Source organism: Typopeltis vanoorti, chromosome 9 (genome assembly GCF_054136105.1).
Source record: "Typopeltis vanoorti isolate ZY-2024b chromosome 9, IOZ_Tvanoo_1.0, whole genome shotgun sequence".
Classification (NCBI taxonomy): domain Eukaryota; kingdom Metazoa; phylum Arthropoda; class Arachnida; order Uropygi; family Thelyphonidae; genus Typopeltis; species Typopeltis vanoorti.
Genome location: NC_143557.1, coordinates 102,415,535 through 102,424,064, shown reverse-complemented (window position 1 = coordinate 102,424,064; position 8,530 = coordinate 102,415,535).

The window sequence follows — 8,530 nt, the reverse complement described above, 5'->3', positions numbered from 1 at the left end:
TTTAGCGACTTTAAACTTGTGAGAAGATGGCATTGTAATGCAAGACGTATCCTCATGGATACGGCTAATTGCAATACGCAGTTTTACGATAAGGCAATGTTTCTCCTTTAGAATTCTTCTTCTTGTTCTTATTTTTCTTATTCTTATTCTTCTTATTATTATTATTCCTATGTTTACGCTGTGGAGTCAAAAAAAAACCTCATCACGGGAGACCCACACTATCATACATCCCAAACCTATTCACTGTTGGGACGTTTACAATCACTTTTGCCAACCAATTCCATTCATTCACCTCTCTCTAAGAAAGGAACGAACTTCCCCTATGCTTAATAACCATACCTTGATACAACTTCCAAGTGTGTCTCCTTGTTTTTCCTAACTTCCAATATATTTAAGGAATTCTTTTGTGTCAGTCTTATAGAATCCCATTAGTAACTTATAAGTTTCTATCATATATCTCCTCTCCTCAACCTGTTAGCTAAACTCAGCAACCCACATACCCTCAATCTATCCTCATAGAGAAAATTCCGCAGACCTGTAACCAGATTAGTCACTCGTCTCTGAATCTTTTCAACTCTCTTCCAATATTCAAGAGAGACAGGTAGCCAAATCGCGCTTCTTAGTAGTCAACATATGGCCGAATCTTAGCCTTATAAAGAAGGTAAATATCCTTCCTAAATTTACTTGCCAGTTTGTTCAACATCCAAGTAATCCACTGAGCTATTTTGCCAACTCTTGCAATACATCTTTGGTATTCCAAATATATAACCATCATCACTCCCAGATCTCCAGCATAAGAAATTTCCAGTAAAGTACAATGGTTCCAAACTAGTATATTATTGGTGAAGACAGAAAGATGAAAAGTGGGTGGCCTCCCTCGATGAGTCTTCGGACTCCTTGGAGGGATCACGAACTACTAAAATATCTTAGCATCTCTGATCCACAAACATTAAGATTTGTTTCGGTTTATACTTTTCTTGACTTCTACAACAGATTCTGGTTGAATGGTATAAATGACATTAGTAAGGGAGCCACTAGTGACAAGACCAAGATAAAGATAAGATAAGGAATCGTAAAGTGTTGAGATGATGACCTCATTGTGTTTGTCGTCATGTGTTTGGAAGGTTTTTGGAATTTCCCTGGGCGATATGTGTCAGTGACATCAGTTGTTGTGTTTTGGTTGGCGTATGGAATTATGGGTGATGGTAGAGATAAGGATTCGTGTTGTGATTGGTGGGGCACTAGTGACCCGATCAAGATGAAGATAAGATAAGGAATTGTGTGTGGTTGTGTGGTGTTTTCAGATGTAAATAAGTGACATGATTGGTTGTTGTCAATAAGTGACGTAGTTTGTAAGGCGTAAATAAGTGACATTGTTGTTTTGAATGCAAAAGGGCGATATTTTAGTGAACAATCATTCGTGTCGTGATTGGTAGGACACTATGAATCAAATGGTGAAAAGGAAGCGACGTCACTGTCCTGGAAGTGTGTTGTTATGAGTTATGGATAAGTAAACGGTTTGCATATGGCATTATGCATGATGGATAGTGATAAGATAAATTTGGAATGTTTGGAATTTCACTCTGGGACCCTTCTGTCAGAGACATCACGTGGTGTGTTGGGTTCACGTATTGCATTCTAGGTAATATTTTGAGATAAGCAATCGTATCGTTATGTGTTTGGAAATTTCTGGGGAACATGAGTCTCTCTGTGATATCACATGATGTTTTGGTTTGGCTATGGAATTATGGGTGATGTTATTGAGATAAGATATCTTGGAATTTTCGCAGGGTGACACACATCCATCATTGTCATCATGTTTTGTCTTTAGTTGTCTATAGATGGCTGTACTAATTTTCCAATACATCTGGGGTATTTCTTTTCTCTTAAAGGGTGAGAATTCTTAGAGTAGATTCGTGATGATGGCTGTGTTTAGGCTTTTCTGAATAATTTCATTATATGCTGGTGTCCCTCAAACATACACTTTTTTTGTTCCGAAGTGATTACTATCAGTTGGAGGTGTCATCACTAAAAGAATAAGAAAAAGTTTTTTTGTATTCTTTTAGTGATTTCACAAATGTTTGGGTAATTGTGTTTTTTTTAGTTAACATGAAGAGAAAAACCAAACGGTATTTTAAAAAATAAATTAAAAATAAATGGAAACTTACAATAAGCTTACAATAACTTTTTTGTATGTAGTCTAGAAATTCTAATGAAAATTTAAATTTACTTTCAATCTTTCCAGAATGATTCTTCTTAATGCAAATAGATATTCCAAAATAGTTTAATTTTTATTCACATGACAACACACATAAACACAATCTTGAAAGAACGAAATTTCTGTAATAACCTGAAAAGCTATTTGACTTTTGTTCCTTAGATTTTCTGTCCGTTTGGTACACTGTTAATTCCTTAGCATTGGCTCATACTATGTTTTTACTCCCAAGGTGGTTAGTGTAACCTCAAACTGTCTTTTGCTGACTAATATATCCTCCAGCGATTAGTAATTGTTGTGTCTAGTTGTGAACTTTTCTGCCTCAGGGATTGGAATTCTCCTGGTCTTACTTGAGGGTTTGATAATACTTTCCACATGACAATCCGAACATCTCCTTTTTCATGACTCATATTCTTCCTTTGATGTTTTGCGCAGTATTATCAGTTTGGGGAAGTACAACTGTTTTTCTAGTGTAAAATTCTTATGACACATATCCAAAATTATTCATTCCTGATTAAGGATTTTATAAAATTATTGTTTTCAAATAGATGGCTTGTTTGTTTGTTTACACATTTGTGTAGCTATGGAACTGGAATTTATTTCAAATGAATATTAGTTCTGTATTATGTATACTTTGTTAATTTCTATGTTGCCTTTTATTTGACTGCAATATTATTAACAAATTGTATTTACTGAATCTAACATGCAGAAATTAAATAAAGTGAAAAAGATAGTATTTTTTCTTATTCTTCTGATTTAACATTAGCACTGATGTTCATAGTGTATGGTCTGACACTGGTGCTTACATGTAATTCATGCGTTTTTTCTCCATCTGACATTTCAAAACAAATTGAACTATGGTTTTCACATAGTTCAACTATGTAAAGAGATGACTCTTGGCATATTATGGCAATTCCACAAGCATGGGAAGAACCTTTGAACAACAGTGCAAATTTAACAATAAGAAGATTAAGGAACAAAAAATAGATTGTAATTTTCACTTTATTTATTTTCTGTATGTTAGATTCAGTAAATACAATTTGTAAATAATATTTCATTCAAATAAAATGTGTAAATTTAAATTAACAAATTGGGTGTCGTTGATGTGTTTTACAAATTTAAGTAAAACCATAATATATTTTTTCCTTCTGAAATTTCATACCACAAACTAACCAGATACTTTTTTTTTTAAAATGCACTCAACGAAAGTGTGACAAATCTTGGAAACAAAAGGAAATGGTTATCAAATTAACAGGCAGAATTTTAGTTGAGAATATTTCGCCTGAAAAGTTTTTTATTAATAATAACACTGTATTTTACGTTTTTTCACATGCATATTTACAATGATTAATATAATATGCTAAGAGTCATCTCTTTACATAGTTGAACTATGTGAAAACCATAGTTCAATTTGTTTTGAAATGTCAGATGGAGAAAAAACACATGAATTACATGTAAGCACCAGTGTCAAACCATACACTATGAACATCAGTGCTAATGTTAAATAAGAAGAATAAGAAAACAATACTATCTTTTTCACTTTATTGAATTTCTGTATGTTAGATTCGGTAAATATAATTTGTTAATAATACTGCCGTCAAATAAAAGGTAACATAGAAATTAACAAAGTATACATAATACAGAACTAATATTCATTTGAAATAAATTCCAGTTCCATAGCTACGCAAAATGTAAACAAACAAACAAGCCATCTATTTGAAAACAATAATTTTATAAAATCCTTAATCAGGAATGAATAATTTTGGATATGTGTCATAAGAATTTTACACTAGAAAAACATTTGTACTTCCCCAAACTGATAATACTGCACAAAACATCAAAGGAAGAATATGAGTCATGAAAAAGGTGACGTTCGGATTGTCGTGTGGAAAGTATTATCAAACCCTCAAGTAAGACCAGGAGAATTCCAATCCCCGAGGCAGAAAAGTTCACAACTAGACACAACAATTACTAATCTCTGGATGATATATTAGTCAGCAAAAGACAGTTTGAGGTTACACTAACCACCTTGGGAGTAAAATCATAGTATGAGCCAATGCTAAGGAATTAACAGTGTACCAAATGGACAGAAAATCTAAGGAACAAAAGTCAAATAGCTTTTCAGGTTATTACAGAAATTTCGTTCTTTCAAGATTGTGTTTATGTGTGTTGTGGTGTGAATAAAAATTAAACTATTTTTGAATATCTATTTGCATTAAGAAGAATCATTCTGGAAAGATTGTAAGTTAATTTAAATTATCATTAGAATTTCTAGAGTACAGCAAAAAAGTTATTGTAAGCTTATTGTGAGTCTCCGTTTATTTTTAATTTATTTTTTTAAATACGTTTGGTTTTCTCTCTTCATGTGAACTAAAAAAAAACACCATTACCCAAACATTTGTAAACAAGATAATTTTAATTCGAAAAAGTGGTTGTCATTTGCCAGTAATCTTTTACTGATGTCACCTTCAACTGATAGTGATAACTTCGGAGCAAAAAAAACGCATGCTTGAGGGACACCAGCATATAAATAAATTATTCAGAAAAGCCGAAACACAGCCATCATCACGAATCTACTCTAAGAATTCCCACCCTTTAACAGGAAAGAAATACCACAAAATGTATTGGAAAATTAGAACAGCCATCTATAGACAACCAAAGAAAAAATATGATGAATATCTTGGAATTTTCCCAGGGTGACACACACACATCCATCCTGGGAAAATTCCAAGATATCTTATCTAAATGACATTGCCCGCAATTCCATAGGCAAATCAAAACACCATATGATATCACAGAGAGACATATGTTCCCCAAACAGTTGCAAACATGCAATGACATGATTGCTTACCTCTAAACAAAACCCACAATGCCAACATGAACCCAACACACCAAGTGATGTTCCTGAGTGAAGGTGGGGCAGTGAAATTCCAAACATTCCAAATTTATCTTAACACTATCCATCACCCATAATGCCATACACAAATCATTTACTTATCTATAACTCATAATAACACATATCCAAGACACTGACCTCGCTTCATTTTCACCATACCCCTATTTGGATGATAGTGACCCACCAATCAAGACACGAATAAATATCCACTAAAATATTGCCCTTTTCCATTCAAAACAATGCCGTTTATTTACACCTAACAAAGTACGTCACTTATTGACAACAACCAATGATGTCACTTATCTACATCTGAAAACAACACACACCCATGACACGATTCCTTATCTTATCTTCATGTTGATCGGGTGACTAGTACCGAACTAATCACAACACGAATCCTTATCTCTACCATCACCCATAATTCCATATGCGAACCAAAACACAAGAACTGACATCACTGAAACTTATCTCCCAGGGAAATTCCAAACATTCCAAACACATGATGTCACACACAACGAGGTCATCATCTTAATCATGTCACGATTCCTTATCATATTATGTTGATCTTGATCTTGTTGCTAGTGGCTCCCATACTAATAATGACATGGATAGGAAAATTGGTGATTTCTCTTGTGTTGCATTTAAATTCTTGTCAACTGTTTTTTTCAATCTGCAGGCGTTTATGTGATTTTATCATGTGGATAAAATCATCTTGTCATACTATTTATGACAAGATTATGTTTACACCATTGCTGATTTAAAAGTCCGTATTGTTGTTTTAGGGAATTAAGTACTTGATGGAGTACAGATGTCACTTTCATCAGATTATGTTATCTGTCACTCATTACATTATCACCAATTTTGATATCTTTTAGCATTTGCAAGACTTCTCCCACTGCTAAATTGCTACTTTAAAAAAAATCCTCATTCCATTCTATTCCCTCAGCCATATGGCTGGTGTGGGGAGCTATATACTACCATACTAGGGAGATGATTATGAATAAGGAGGTTTCCCTTTGCCTTCCTTGTCGTAGTATTTATGACTGTATCCATGTATTAACAGGAATGGTTTGTCTGTTTTGAAGGATGAAAATCCGTAGTTTCTGGGAGGGGAAAAAACTCTACCATAGTATCAGGCCGTTTAACTCACCTTTAGTCTAAAAAGACCAGGTAAAGGTTCCTTACATCATAGACAGGAATAGAAGGCAGATCTTTCCAACCAAACGGCTTTGTCTATACTGTCAAAGCTGCAGAGGCTCCAAAATTCTCACCTTCGTTAATTTTTTTTCCTTATGTGTTCATTCTGCCTTTAAAAGAGGTCTTTGGAAAAATCTACTAAACTGGCTTTTGTAGTTTTTAAACCATTTTCTAGTAGTATATTTAAAGAACTGAAATCATAGGATCCAACTGATTCATTACAGGACATCTTTTTTTGCCTCTTCAGTTCATTTCCTCATTCTGCTTCTGGTACAATCGAATAGGTTGTTACTTTATGTCCTTCCATGGGTGGCAACGTCTCTTGCATTCTTTACATTTTACAGCATTGGATTTCCATTTGGCATATGTTTTGGACAGAACACACATGTAATGGGAAGATTCCTGAGGCTATTTTACAGGTTATATGATTTCCGTGGGACGATAAATCCCTCAGGCATTTGTTACATTTCATTACTCACATTTCTTCCCTTGAGTAACTGCATTATGGCAATGCCCTTTGTTCACGTTGATGACCACTGTCCACCTTATGTTCAATTTTCAGCACTAAACATTTGGATTCTTCTTAGCCGATTTCGATGAATTATATATATATATCACTGTCTTCAGCATGACAAATTACTTTGAATTACTATTAACTCACACCACATAATAACCTTATTACCTTTTTGTATCATATTTCTAACTTCATATTTTAATGTTTGGTCATTAAAAGTATCATTTTCTAGGCTTAAAAATCGAAGCTAAGTAGATACGTGCTGCTTTAAACCAGATCAAGATGTAGATAAGAGAAGGAAAAGTGACGTCATTGGCTAATTAAATCAGTGACGTCATTGGGTGATTAGGTAAGTGACGTCATTGAGTCGAAGTCGAAACGTGACATTACTTCTCCTTATCTTATTTACATCTTGATCTGGTTTAAATTGACATGGTAACATCATTTTTGAGATGTACTTTCCTGCATTTATTGTAGTGGGCATCCGTGAAGTCATTTGTACAGGGATGCATGAGTTTTGTGAGTGCCCACTTTTTGTTTGTTTGCAGAGGTGGATTATGGATAATGGTTTGCATATGGAATTCTTGGTGATGGTTAGATTAGGAATCCTTGGAATTTCCCTGGGGGAATTCAATTATGTCACATTGTGTCTTTGGTTCTACTGTGGAATTGTGGGTAATGGTCAGAGCGTGGAATTCTGGGATGTGCCACTTTCTGTCAGTGATTTGAGATGAGATTTTTGTTGGAGTGTGGTATTATGGGTAATAATTTGAGATTGGAATTCTGGGAGGATATTTGGTGAATTGTTGGGGTTTTTGGCTCGATTGTGGAACTATGGGAAAATATTTGTCTATAGTTAGCAGTAGACATTTTCTAAAATAATTAACCAGTGGATATCAGTGGTGTCTCCATCACCCTCCAGACACATACACACACATACACACACACTTTTTTCTTTCAAAAATTAGAAACAAAATCAGCTAACACCTATTTTTTCCCATATAGGGAGTAGGCAGGGCCATTTACCCTATCAACTTTTGGAGACTGAGCAGGCTGTTCAATCTCCACTTATAGCCAATCAGAGAGATAGCTGGTCCAAGGCTATGACTGATTCATCGGTATGCATTGAAGAAGGCAGAAAGCTAGTGCTGTCATCTCGTGGTCCGTAACCCTAACAGTATTTTTAATGTTGGAAAATAGTGTGGGTTCGACGGTCGATTTACTTGAGTTTACAGGACGAAAAACCCGAGTTTCCGGGATAAAAAACCGCTAGCTGGTGACAGAGATCAACTAACCTGGGAAACTGTCGAAAAAAGGCTTAGAAAAAACTTCATCTAGTCGGCGACTAGATTTGAATCACCAAATCCTTTCTTTGTGCGGTCAAGTGCCATAGAGTGCAAACACCACTTCTACTGAGCTACACAGACGCTACTTCTTTTTTTTCTTCGTAATGAAAGAAATACAAATGCAAATTTATTTAGGAATTAAAGTGGAGAATTTATCATATAGAAATTGAGTATCTGTAATACTAGTCACATCTGAAATTTGGTATTTCCACCCCCCCTCTGTACTGTAGACTATTTTCTTTTACTTCATCCTCATTATGTTACTTCTTTTGTCAGCACAAATAAATAGTTATTTTTTTTATTATTATAACTGAATATTAGCTCTGGTAGTATACTTTATGTTAATTTCTCTGTTACAAAGT